The sequence below is a fragment of the Lichenostomus cassidix genome, chromosome 2, assembly GCF_008360975.1.
Source record: "Lichenostomus cassidix isolate B80296 chromosome 2, HeHo_3.0, whole genome shotgun sequence".
NCBI classification, from domain to species: Eukaryota; Metazoa; Chordata; class Aves; order Passeriformes; family Meliphagidae; genus Lichenostomus; species Lichenostomus cassidix.
This window is the reverse complement of record NC_139482.1, coordinates 102,016,087-102,029,328: the sequence shown is the minus strand read 5'-3', so window position 1 is coordinate 102,029,328 and position 13,242 is coordinate 102,016,087. Positions and strand designations below refer to the sequence as shown.

Below are 13,242 nucleotides of genomic sequence, written 5' to 3'. Positions count from 1 at the left end.
CAAATGCCAATTTTGGACACTCTGAAAAGAGCATCTGAAGCCCTCCACCTTTGAAAACAAGGGATAACTGCCTGAAATTTGTAAAATTAATTTCAGTGCATGAAACTGCAGGGGAGTGAGATAGGAAATGAAAAAAAATTCAGAGTAGGAACCATTCAGCCAAATACCACTACTACAGAAGCTAACCTAGCTCATACAATTGATCATTAACTGCATACATGCTGATGTTGTCATGTTACTTTAACAAAAAAACCCCTAACTTTTTGTATCTTGTAACTTAAACATCATACCTAAGTTGTAAGAAGCAGGTTGGGGTTTTTTCACCTCATGTGGTGCCTAGGATCAGTAGTCAGGACCCAATGTCCAGTTCTGGACACCACAAAGTACTGACAGAATTATAAGGAGAGAAAAAATACCTAGGGAGAATCAGTTTAAAACACCTGATGTCAAAAGGACGAAGGAATTAGACATAGCTGAGAAAGATAAGAGAGAAGAGACTATTGTGACATGTAAAGGTTATGCAATATAGGCATTCATCAACAAATATTCTACATGTTTTTTTGGACTATGACAGGAAAGAACAAGCCCTGATGTTCAGCATTTTCCAAGACCCCCTGGGCCACTTGTTACAGAGTTTAGCCACTGGGGTTTACAAAAGCTGTAGCATGTTCTGTTGCCTTGTCACTACATCCTGCTAAATCTATCCCCATCCCCATTATAATCACCCCCATGGATGGTTGTAGGCAGCAATTTAATCTCCTTGCCCTTTGATTTTTAAAAAATCCAGTTCCTTCTATTCTCCTATGTCTTGTATTCCAGACATCTTTGTGGCATTCTCCAGCATGTCCATGTACTTCGTTGTACTTTGAGAGACTAAAACTTGTCACAGCTCTCCAGATGTTGTTTCACAAGTTCCAAGAGGAAAGAAAGAAGCACATGCTCCCCTAATGCATGTGTGCAGATGGTTCCCCTTGCCATTAAAGAGTGTGGCTTATTCCTGTTAAGCTTGTCTGTCAGGATTTCCAGGTTCCATCCAGCAGAGCTGCTCCACAGCCAGTCAACCCCAATGCATGTTACAGATTATCCCATCCCAGATGCAGGACTTCATGCTTGTTTTTGAGCATCATGAGGTTGCTGTCAGTCCTCTGCTGTAGCTTGAAGATGGTCCTCAGCTTAATAGTCCTGCCTTTCAGTCCTTCAGCTACTTCACCTTTTTTATCTTGCAGTGTATCCTCACAGTTTGCCCAGTTTGCCTACAAGTTTGCTACAGAAGAACCTGTCAAGGTAAAAGTGAAAGTCAAGGTATGCAACATCTACTGCTCTCCCTTCATTGATAGAGCCCCAGATCTTCGCTGCAGAATGCAATCAGGTTAATGAGTCTCCATGTCTCATCATAAATCTGTACTAACTGTTTCCAAAGATTTTCTGTCCTTTGTGTACTTGGAAATGGTTTCTGTGAGGACCTGCTTCATGATGTTCCTACTTACTGATGTGAGGCTGACCGGCCTATAGTTGTTCCTTCTTTTTTTTTTTTTTTAATGAGAATAAAATGTCTTTTTTCCCAGTAATGAGAAACCTCTCCTGAACACCAAAAGCAATTTTGCATGACATGGACTAGCTCCTTCAACTCCATCCTTGCATTAAAATCTCTTCTATCACAGTGGGGATATGTATGTTCATTTCCTTTACCTCACTTTTCTAAATGCTGCTACTAAGAGCAGAAACTGTGAGGTCTGAGATCAAGCCTTGCTAATGAAGTGATGAGAAGAGGAACTTCAGAATCAAACCCTCATCAATGCCCATTCCCACTAGTTTGTCTTCTCCTAGATAGCAGTAAGTGCCATATTCCTTGGCATTCCTTTTGCTGCCAAAGTACTTATGGAAAGGTATCTTCTCAGCCTTCACATCTATGTAGTGCCAAATCCAGCTGTGCTTGACTTTCTAAACTTTCTCCCTGAAATAATTCTGGGTGGAAATTGTACATTGCCTGTGGATAGTCTGCTCCTACCTCCAACTCTTGAGGCTTGAGCTCATTCAGAATTGCATACTCAGCCAAGCTGGCCTCCTGACACAAGTTCATTTCCTTGAGCACTGAAGCAGAGCTTTCTTACCCTTTAAGAAGGTTGCTTAGGGAGATCAACCAGCTCTTTTATGTTCCTCTTAAGGGATACTCCCGGGCAGCATTCCTTGTGGCTGTGAGTCTTCTTTCAGGCACTCAGCTTTTCTCAGTTGCTGTACGTGATCAAATCCAGCAGCAATGGTCAAGTCTGTACCCACCTTGGCTGACTGTAACCAGGCTGGATGGAAACCACTGCCGACACTTGCTTGGAACTTCTTTGAAACAAACCATTAAGTTACACAAGCCTATCTTTGACCATGCCGAGACAGGAAAAGCAATTAAAGATTTAGCAGGAAACATGGATCCATAACATATTCAGTGAAGCCAGAAAAACATTTTCTAAGAATCACCCTGCTTATCTTCCTCTTAATGCAAAATCCCCAAATATACAGTTCCCTAGCTAGTCTAACATCGACTTGCCATTAATGAGTTTGATTTGCTTCTGTCTGCAGCAGAAAGCCTTGCAATCTGCACATTGTGTTACACAGTGTGATGAGAAATATGAAATGCACCCTTTTGTAGGGTATAGTCAACCTGATAAAAATAGAAACAGACCAAAACATAAGGAAGGATTTCTTATTCTCCTACCATCAGATGAAGCTCTTCAGACCCATAATTTAAATGTTTGTCTCATTGTAGAGGTGCTAAAAAATGTGTCAAGAGACTTCAGCTAGTTAGTCTGCAATTTAGCTTGAAAAGTTTGTTTCTTCCCATTCTTCCTAGTTTTTGAATAAAGAGACAAGGGAAAATGCCTGCTTGCCATGGTAGGTACATGAGCTATAATTTGCAATGAAATATCATGAACTGTGCCATACTACAGAAGCTTTAATTAGAGTAATTAAAACACATTGTAACTTACCAGTGATTTTGCATTCAGTATATTTTAAACAGCTGAGCCCTGAAAAAAATGCAGTGATTTGCTCACTACCACACATCAATGGGTTTCTGCAGCTGTGGAATCACACTCAAATTGAGCTTGCACAGGCAGCCAAATTATTCTTCAGGAACTGGAGAAAATCAGAGAATGATATTCCTAGAGACAGACCATTAAAGAAAAATTAACTATTAGGTGTCCTATGTGATTTTTGGCTCTCTGTACCCAGATGGAAGACTTCAAGGATCTTTGATATTGTGTGTGTGCATATACATACACAAATATATGAAGGTTTTCCTCTAGTTAGCCGAAGCAAAGAAATATGTTCCAAGGGAATATGATACTAGGAGGACTGTGAGCATGGACTCACAGTAGAAAGGAAAAGATACCAGGTAGTACTGGCTGGCAGTTTCAAACCAGCTGCTTGTTAAAGGATAATCTCAAAAGACTGTAATTAAGAAATGAATATGCTTTTGAGTGAAGGAATGAGGGCTAGAATTTTTTTTCCTAACTGTTTCTTGACAATTACATTAGCTTTGTATACATCCCTAGTGTATTTTATTGTGTAGGCCCTTAGAACTTCCAGAAGCTAGAAAATATAAAAAAAATCTTGCACAGATGCTTAAATCAAGACCACCTATGGGTAGGAGACATCTAATTCGACTGCGCTTTTACACATCCTGCACAAGCACTTGGTGGGAAAATACGTAGGAGATTCAGCACCAACATCACCATCCCTGCCACGTGTCTCCACAGGGCACATTGCAATGGCTGGTTCATGCTGAGCACCTTGTGCAGCTCTAAGTCCAGGTTTGTACCCAAATACGTGTGTCCTACTCAGAGAAATCCCAAAGCTTAGAGCACCAAGCATGTCCTCCCTGTGTCTGCTGGTGGAGAAGCAATCAAGCCTATCTATCCCCAGTACAGAGCAGTAAGCTGGTGAGGCACACCTAACTGCCCAGCTGCCATTAGCTGCTTCTGCAGGCCTGGTGTGAGGACTGAGAGGAGTAGCTGGGGCTCACCTAAGTAAAAAAGTGCAGACATCATCTTACCCAGAGCACATCAGAGGCGGATTTGGACAGAAAAATGCCAGCTCAGGCACCAGAGGAGCCAAAACTTAAAGATTTCCTTTGAGGAAAGACCAGTCTGTAAACAGAAGATTTTTACACTTCAAAGTTTAGTGAGGTTAACATCCCTGAGATTAAATGTACACCACAGCATCTGTAAATGGTAGAGAAGGGTATCAATTCTTTAAAGGTCATGCAATCTCTGCACAAAAGCAAGGGATTCCTATCAAAACAGGACCTGGGCAAGGACTGTACTGTTAATATTTTCAAGACAGCACAACAAAACAGCTGATCATTATAGTTTTCTGGAGAACACCCTACGTAGTTAATTTAAACTAAACCACAGAGAAATAGAAGCACTTTATTCCAACGCTGTTGCTTTTTTTAAAACTACCTTTCTGAAAATGTAATTGAGTCAGCTGTTCAAGGGACAGCATTCACAACAGGGAAAGGATGAGTCTTCAGTGAGTGATTAAAATCTGGAGCAATCCATTTAGATAACTATAAAAATATTTTATTGCAGATCTAGTTCAAAATCAAGAATATGTTTGTCATAGGATAAAAGAAGAAGAATAAAATAAAGAGAAAAATTCATACAAGCCTTTGGAATATGTTTTTTCTTTCTTGTGAACATTTGAATATTGTAAACTATTTCTGATATAGAAACTTGTCACAGGACATCACTGCCTCTCACTGCCCACCAGGCTGTCCCTTCTTGCCTCTCGAAACTGTGAGTGCCTTCTGCCCATGCAGCAGGCACCAAATTTCATTTGTGTGCTCCTACAGGAGACCAATTAATAGGGCTGTGACTGAGCTAGGGACACAGATGAACTTTTGCCTCTTCAAATACTCATTTGTCTACAAATCAATAAAAAATAATAGTCAAACTTCACAAAGCAATAATACTAAAGAAAGCTCCTACCTGAATGACCCTTGATAGTACTCACAGCCCATCACATAGATTCTTCTCACTTGCACAATAAACCATTACAGCTACAGCCCGTGTATGGCCCCAGGGTAGTCAGGGTCCCCCACTCTGCCCCAACAGGGAACCAGGGGAGGATGCCCTGGCTAAGGACAGTGGTAAGGATAAGTGCTAGGGATAAGCCACGCTCCAAACAGCAGTACCTTCATCTCAGGTCCAGCAATGAGGGTCCAGTGTTTCCTTCCACGAGGATCTACTCTGACAAGATTTACTTCACCATATAGGGTTTATACCACCAATCACTGTGCTGAACTTTAGATGGGTCATCCAGTCCTTACTCCTTGTCTCTGGCAAGGAGTAGGGTGCTGAGGGGTTGTGATGCCAACTCCTCCACAACCAGAGGGAAAGCTGGCGAAGGGATCAGGATAAAAAGAAAACAGCCCAGCTGTGACCTGAGTAAATCAGCTGGCCTGGCAACTACAGATAAATTCTGCCAGTAACTGGACTTACTTAGGAAAAGAAAATAGCCTTGCTTTCTGGATATACTGCCTAAGATTGCAGGATCTTCCTGTTTTACTGGTCAATCCATCTTTTAGTTGACCCATAGCAAACCTCAAGTGAAATGTTGTTCATAAAATACTTGTCAGCATTGTGTAAAGACATTTGTTATTGTGACCCAATGACATGCAACCTAATTTTTTTTATTTAAAAAATGCAGAGGCCCTAATGCACTAGGGAGAGAGTTATCAATAGAGATTTTAACACAGGACTTCAGTAGTGTCTGCAATGTAATCTGCATTATCCCTTTGAAGCATGATTTTAAAAAAGTATATTAGGTAGTACCAGCAAGTTGTGCAATGCCTGTTGTAGCTTTCTTGCCTTCTCAAAGGTCAGACTATTCTTCTAAGAATTGTTATGTAAACACTCACTGTTCATCTAATCATATTGCTTGCTTAGGGGCACATATTTAATATTAGTCAATTTATTTATTTAAAAATGCTGGAAATACCTTTGTTCAAATCAATTGGATCCTTTCCTTTAAAAGCAACATGCTAAAGAACCCACATTGCCTACAAAACTTTATCACACACACCTTAACTTCATCTCTAAATGCCACTAAGAGTGTCTTCTCAGACAATTTCAAAGAACATGCAGAGCAACAATAAAAAAGAGACAGAGCATCCTGAAGGAGAAGCTTTTATACAAGTAGGTCATCATCAGCCCTAGTCATTTATTCATTAAAAATTACCTGAGAGCTTCCAAGATCCTCAGATGTTCTGTGTAAGAAAGCAGGCCAAAGCAGTAAATCTATTGAGGAAATATTTGCTGTTTCAGCTGTATCAATCTTTGCCCTGCTGCCTTCCCACTCTATCAGGTAAGCAATAACTTGTAGTAGCTCAGCTTCAGTTTGAATCTCTTTATTCATCACAGGTGCAGAGGGGTCACACTCATGAGATAGCCTCAGTCATGTGAATTGAATTTGGTATAAAAACCCATCCCAGGACCGTGCTCTGTTTATAGGTAGTGAAAGTTTTAGTTGGAAGTTTTATTTCTGCTGTTGTAGTTGTTGCTGACCAAAGCTGTTTAAAGGGTTTCTGTGTAAGTTGTTAGTATTGTTATTAGCAGGTAGGTAAATTAATAGATGGTTAAATTTTGTTTCATAACTCTTTTCATGGTTATAGTGTTGCAATTTGAAGAGATGTAGCTGGTTAAGCAAATGTGCTGTGCACAGAGAAATAGCAAGTTATGGCTTCTGCTGATGAGATTGAAAATAGTTAATGGTAATAGGACTTTGTGGGTTGGGAGAGAGCAGAGGGGATGGTGTGGTCTGAGCTAATTTGATATTAGTGAGGTAAAAATGCACCTATTATAGGCAGAAAAATCTAATTGCTCAGCATATTTGCATTGTGGCTTTTTATGATGGTTCTGTACTGTACCTTATGACCCTGTTTTTACTTCTAAGGGGATCTCCCTTTGAAATTTGCTCCTTGAGGTATGAGGCTTATTGTACTGCTGTCCATTAGTGTTGGCTTACAGAGCAGGAGGTAGCAGTCTGCTATGAATTTGAGTTATGAATTGTTTATACATATACTATTTTAGATCTCTGTTCTCAGATTTTTTTTTTTGGCTGTGTCTATTTGTGATGCTAAAGTGATTGGAAAGCTACAGAGGAACAAAACCCAAGTTTATTTGAACTGAATCTGTATGCCCTTTTATAGGAGGTGGGAAATGATCATAAAAATATTTTCTTTTCCTTTTTATTTGGATTTTTTCTTTTCATTATCTTTAACTAATGTCTGTCCTTGGAACATACTGACCTGAGGCATTGAGTTGTTGGTTAATGTATGTAGAGACATGACCCTCTAAGATATAGCTATTTAGTGTGCTGTGCTATTCTGTTATTGCCCTTAATAGGCCTTCAAAGACATGCAGCTTGAATAATAACCTAAATCTAAGGTTGTTACCAAGTGTCTATAGGCCTAATCAGCTACCACCACTGGGAATAGCTAATGACAAAAGTGTCCCACTTCTTTGTAACTTGTGTATATTATTTTTGTTTATGCTTTAGCATTTGCTGTCATGATGCTCTTCAGAGAAACAAGACAGTAAAGTTTCAGCCTTAAGGTTGTCCTTTGGGGCTGGCATGTGATTTTGATAACAGCTTGAATACGAACTTGGTGTTTATTGGAACAATGCCAGGTCAGTAGCTTTGAAGTGTAAATCTCCTATTTTGTTTGCCCAAGAAGTGCAGATGAGTCCTGGTAATGCAGGTCTACCTTGCCCTGGGAGTACTTAGTAGTGTGCCTGAGGGAGGACAGCCTGAGCTGAGGGCATTCCATCACCTCTGGAGGGATGTCTCCTGGCTCTACAACACTGCTGAGGGGCTTGGGTAAGATGCAATGAGAGCAGGTGACTCCTTTGTCCTTATCCCCTGCTGACCACTGGCTGCCTCTTCTGTTTTGCTGCCCCAAGAGCCTGTCTGTGGCTGTTGTTCCTTTTCACCTACAGAATAAATGTCTTAAATCTAATTTGCCTCTCTTCCACTTAGTTATGCAGTAAGTCTGCTGTGACTTTCTTTAGGCTTTCTAACCACTTTAATAAGAGCATGGCCTTGGGAGATATCTTAATCTGGGAAGCCAAAAGGGGGATATTGTGAGGGGAAAATTGCTTCCTTAAGTTGCTTGCTCTGATCTGCAGAGTGGATTTGTGGGTCCTCTGCAGACTGCTAACAGGGATAAGTCCTTGCTGTTCTCTGTTAGATAATCTTTCCTTGCTGTTTGGATCCTTTTAGTGTTGAAAGGAACTTATGGATATGCAGTGTAAAGGGTTTCCATTGTTAAGGAAAGAGTGATCTGATTTATACTCTTACGTAGACACATATCAGCAGACTGTGTCAGTAAAATGCATGTTTAGGTTACAAAAATGTATGTATATACACACACATACAGTGTGTGTGTATATATATATGTATGCAAGCTGTAACTAAAGATTCCTGTTGCCATAGTGTTTAATTCTGAAGAAAACAGCTCTCTCTCAACAAGGAGCATTTTTTTTCAGAGCTCCTTTATTAATCATTAGTTTTTGTGCTGTTCTTTATTCTTTTTATTGATGTTGCATGTAATGGTGTCAGTCTGCCTTGAGATGTTAAGAGAGACTATCAAAAGCTAAATTTTCTGTAAGACTTAATTCAAAGAGATGTATTATTCCTGCAGCTCTCCTCCATGTTTCCAAATATGATCTCATGAATTTAAATAGATCAACTACAGTTGATGTATCTTCTTGATCTGTTTGAATTGCTTCTGAAGCTACTGATCATATGCTTTTGTCTCCTTCATGCTGGTGGCACAGCTGTCTGTTCATTCAAGGCCCAACTTCTGAGGTTCTGGGATTATTCTGTGCCTCTAAATGGGCTCTAAAACTGCTAGCTCTTATAAGTAATCAATGCTAGCTCATTCTTGGCAAGGATTTAATCCACACCAGGGTTTTGATGGAATGGTTCAATTACTCTTTCTCTTGAACTTGATCGTCAGATGCAAAAGGAATAAAGGAGATGGGACAGTTTCCATAACTCTTAATGATATTGTGCCTTACACTGCAATTAATAGTATTTATAGCTTTATGTACTCTCTCTTCTGCCTCCTTCTTGATATGAAAAGGTGAATTATTGCTTCCTAAAAATCCATAATAAAGACAAAATAACTCTTGCAAATACCTTCTTTATAGTTCATTTGAGCAGTTAATTAAGTATAGCATGGTTTCTCTTCAGTGACTGAACAAAACCCAAAGCAGTTTCTAAAGAAAAGTGTGAGCCTATACACATGCTGAAGGTGCATTTCACAGATATATTACAATTACTTATCTTGTAGAGTTAGGTAATATTTTCTTTTCTTGTGAATGCTTCTGAGTAATAGCCTTGTTAGAACTTCTACAAAAACAAGCTTGACATTTCAAAAATCCCCATTTATTTGTTCCCTGGAGTATCTAATCTAGCAAGCACTCTGCATTTCCTTTTCTTCTCCTGCCATCCTCTTGTGTGTTGGCATCACATTTGAAGTGGAGATAACTGACCTGCAAAAATGCTGCTTCTTCTTTGGGCATCTCTGACCTGCCTGAAAGTGTACAAGAGCACTTCAGCTGTAGAAAACTACAATGTATCTAAGATGTTTGTACCACGTTAATTTTGTTTGAATATGAGAGTAGTAAGTGCTTATGATAATTGACATGCTGCACAAGGCACAGTGTAAGAAATGTTTGCATAATATATACCTAGAGCTGTTGTTCCTCCCCAGGAGGATCCTGGCAAATTAAGATTTCATTCATGTAAAAGTTATCTTTCAGGATTGCCATTTCTTTGAAGACTCAACAACAATCACAAAATATATCAAAGCAGTTAATTTGTTCCTGCTGTACTCAAGTGCCTGCATGTGTCTTAATAGCTTCTTAATGGATGCTTAAGGAGTTCTGTCTGTGTCCAACAGGCAGAGAGCTCTCAACACGTTATGGTTGATAATTACTGATGAGTTTAGTTAATAGGGTTAATAGGCTGCAGTGAGAGGTTGGCATTTTGCTGTTACATTTGGGATTTCATTGTCAAAGATATGTTACCTGGGATGTCCCGATGTGTTGCTTCAAAAAAAATGTTGAGGGAAGGAAAGGAGAAAAGCTCTGCTTCTGCTGATCTTCAGCAGCTGCAGATCACATTAAGTTGGATAACTGAGTACAGAACTGAGCTCTATCCAAAATAATGTTTGATCTTATAACTTGTAACTCTGGGTGGATTGTATAGCTTAGAAAAACTTTGTGCAGTACCAGATTACATTTGTGCAGCAAACTTTCACATCCTCGTGGAAGCTCGTTGGAGGCAGTCAGAGGTAACCTTCCCTGTCCTGATGCAAGCTCTCTAACCCATCCCAAGACTGCTCGTCTTGGGACCAGCAGATGCTGTGGGGACTTAGTTCCCAGTGTACATAGAGGGATCATTCTAGCCTGATACATCCTTAAAAGAGCAACCAGGGAAAAAAAATCACTACAGAGGTGGAGATTTTTTTGTTTCGGTTTGGGGGGTTTTTTGGTTTCTTTAGTTTGTTTTGGGTTTTTTTTCTTTGTTTTTTGGTGGAGTTGTTTTGTTTTTTTTGTGGGGTGGGGTTTTTGGTGGCTTTTTTTGGGTGTTTTTTTTGTTTGTTCTTGGTTTGGTTTTTTTTTGTTTGTTTTTGTTTGGTTTTTTGGGGTTTTTTATCAGTCTAAGTACAGCTTTTGTAGTGATAGCTGGGAGTATGTTGCTCTCAGCTCTTTTGTTGTCATTGAAGAAAATTACTTTTATTTGTCTTCCAGACAAAACGGCATGAGTACTGCAGGGAGGGTTTGGTAGAAGTGCATTACAGTATGAGTTTTGTGGCATAAATGCAGTAGTTCTTGACTCTCCATTAGGTATGTTGCAGTAATGCAGGTGAAAAAGCCTTGTCACTCACCTCTGCACAGACCTTTCCCACCATACCAAAAAGCCCTAAACAAACAAAGAGAAAAAAACCCCTCAATCTCTCCCCCAAAAAAACCCAAAGAAACAACACAACCAAAACCCCTGAACAAGCAAAAAAATCTCCCCAACCCCCTGAAACAAACCCTAAACCAAGCCAGAATAAAACACAGGGAAAACTTTGATAACTTCATAAGTATCTTACTAGAGTGCGTAAAGGAAATTGCTTCAGGGATAACTGTTTTCTTCATACCCAACAATTATTTTTTGATTTGAGAAGAAAATTTCTTGATGACAGGCAAGTGTCACTATCACTTTTTGCTCTGCCCATTTCACAGGACACAAAGGCAATGTATAAATATAAGTTGACAATTCATACTTGCATGATGGCATAATAGTAATGTGTTGTGTGATTTCATTACTGTCCAGTATGTTGTCATTATGTTTGGCTTAAACACAAAATTCAGATGAGTAATGCAGGATTATTGTGCTGTACAAGGCTATGTCTGTAATGGAATGTGCTTCTTTGGAGAATGCTGGAAACAGCCTCTCTTCTGGTGCTGGAGTATTAGATACTGTCTTTGTGTCTAAATGTGGTGAGCATATGAATGTGAAATACAAGAGGAGATTTGCCAACTGCTGATATCTTTCTGATTTCTCTGCCTCCATATGTCTTTCCACTGGCTGCCTCTTACGTCACAGTTTCCATCCCCCTGCTCAGATGCTTTTATATCATTTTTGGAAGAAGGATCTGTGTTCATCTGACAGAAGGCATGCATAATGTGAGCTACTTATTGAAATAGAAGCAGTCTCTTGGACCGTACATATACACTGATTTTTCCTGAGCTCTCCTTTGAGAGTACAGGTAGGGAGGCTGGGGAAAAAAAACCCGAAACACATTACCTTTTCATGTCTGACTAGATCTGCAGTCCCTCAGTGCAGGGTGAACTGCAAGAGGAGTGTGACTCTGCAGAAGTGTGTTTACATGGCAGAAAAATCATCCCAGCTGTGACTCAATAGTTCATTCTGTTTACATGCACGAATACACAAGATCATTTTTATTCAACATGCTTAACAATTTCCTAAGGAGGTGTGTGTGTGTAATACAGGTTCTTATTGAAAAATATTCAGGTTTGCAGTCAGGTACATATTTTGTTTCTTGAGCAGAAGAATGGAGAACACTGTTTCAAACACTTCAATAAAGAAGAGGAAGATATTTCTTTGCAAATTATCTTAGCTACCAACTTAAAACTCTTTTTTTAAATACCAAAAGTGTAATTTTCACAATGACTTTTATTCTGCATAGCTGAAATAAATTTCCTGAACTAATACATTTCTGTTCATACAATAGGTTCAAAACAGACCTTTATATGTATAGTGTCAAAACCATTGACTTACAAGCTCTTTTTGGTGGTTATTAGTCTAGTAACTGAGTTTGAGTTTAAAATTTCGTATTCTTTATTTGAAAAGTTGATTTCTTTTTTTAAGGTATTTGCAGTTTTCTTTCCCTAAAATGACCTCCAGTCTCCAAGTAAGTAAAAGGAAATAAGTTTTTTTTGTTTGGTTTGTGTTTTTTTTTTTATTATTGTCTTGAGAGATGCTTTCTCTGGTCCTTCAGGTATGTTCCTCTGGAGAAGAACATGCTGACCTCTAGCAGGTCTGTGGCTGCCTCTAGCCCTGCTTGCAGCCCAGCCTTCACGGAGCACTGGATGCTCTGTGGTGGTCAGATGTTCTCTTGCTGCACAGCTGATAGTTGCTCTGACCACACAGTGTTCTGCCTGTACCCTCTGAGCCTAAAGAATGTCTGTTTTATCCTGAGTCCTTTCATTCTTCTTCTCTGGATTGCTTGTGTAATTGTCTGATTATAAAGTTTCAGGCAGGTGAACTAAGGACCTGACAGTGAGTGGCCTGGATGTTTAGGCAGGGTTTGGAAATAGCTATATGAATTAAAAGTTAGGTTTAGCTGTTGAGATACAGTATTCTCTCTCTCCAAGGTCGGATACTCAGTCACTTAAGATGGAGACTTCTTGTGTGCTTGCAGAAAAAATTTTTTAACAGAACAAATAATCCATATTTGCTTTTCTAAGTGGATATGAGGTACTTAAGAAGAGCCATTAATTTACTGAGTAAATCCTTTAGACTGCAGACAGTCACTGTGGCTGGATACTGCAGGAGACCACCATAAGCAGAGGTTGAGGTGATGTAATGCACTGTATTTCAGATTATCTCCTTAATTGATAGCTGGAAAGCAGACACTTCTAATTATTCTGACTTGTGAAATAT

At 39.5% G+C, this 13,242-nt stretch overlaps 1 protein-coding gene and 1 long non-coding RNA gene across 3 annotated transcripts in view; one reads left to right on the top strand and one right to left on the bottom strand.

Annotated features, from left to right (window-relative positions):
• Nucleotides 1-261: 261 nt before the first annotated feature.
• On the bottom strand, nucleotides 262-6,352 carry LOC146441867 (uncharacterized). Its single transcript, XR_014849538.1, has 3 exons — nucleotides 6,235-6,352; nucleotides 2,979-3,152; nucleotides 262-416 (listed from the first exon to the last, which is right to left on the bottom strand). It is a non-coding gene; the product is annotated as an uncharacterized LOC146441867 (long non-coding RNA).
• Nucleotides 6,353-6,484: 132 nt separating this feature from the next.
• LOC146441866 (uncharacterized) overlaps nucleotides 6,485-13,242 on the top strand; it is a 36,617-nt gene continuing 29,859 nt past the window's right edge. For both annotated transcript variants that reach the window (XM_085052591.1, XM_085052590.1), the window contains exon 1: nucleotides 6,485-6,611. The gene's annotated coding sequence lies outside the window, so the exon portion shown is untranslated. The remainder of the gene's footprint in view (nucleotides 6,612-13,242) is intronic.